Source organism: Lucilia cuprina, chromosome X, assembly GCF_022045245.1.
Source record: "Lucilia cuprina isolate Lc7/37 chromosome X, ASM2204524v1, whole genome shotgun sequence".
NCBI lineage: Eukaryota > Metazoa > Arthropoda > Insecta > Diptera > Calliphoridae > Lucilia > Lucilia cuprina.
This window is the reverse complement of record NC_060949.1, coordinates 15863426-15864156: the sequence shown is the minus strand read 5'-3', so window position 1 is coordinate 15864156 and position 731 is coordinate 15863426.

Below are 731 nucleotides of genomic sequence, written 5' to 3'. Positions count from 1 at the left end.
TTAGCAAGTATATAACAGCCATGAATTCTTTGAGCGAAGCAATGATGTCCCTCGGCAAGCTGGAAACTAAAGAAGCAGTGTTCCAGTCATCATCGTCCCAGAATTTGCAGACTCTGTATGAAAGAATAGAGAACAGGCATGATATGATAGTGGCCTCCGCACCGAAAAGACAAAAGAGATCATTCTTGCCGTTTGTGGGTGGTGTATTTCATTCTCTGTTTGGATTGATGGACGAAGAACATGCCGAAGAAGTGTCCAAGAAGATAAAAGAAAACGCTGCGAAAGACGAATATTTGCTGAACATTGTTAGAAATTTATCTTCAGCGCAAGATATGACAATGGAAATCATACGCAAACAAAATAAAGCTGTATTTAAAGACATAACGAAGCTGAGTGGAGCCATACAAGTGCTGGGAGGAGAAATCCATGAAACCAAAGATGAAGCTACTCGAGTTGCAGCTATAACTAACATTATTTCGTCATTAGAGGTACTAGAAAGAATTCAAAATGATCTCATTGGGGCAATATTCAATGCTAAAGGAAATTTTCTCAATGGAATTCTTCCGATAAGAAAGTTCAAAAAACAAATTGAACTTATAAAAGTCAACCTAAACAAGAATTTGCATATGCAACAGACGTTCATTATGTGTTCCCCTCTATGAATATAACATCATTTATGCCTAACATAAGTCACTTGAAGCTTAACAGTGAAGTAGAGGTGTACAAGATTC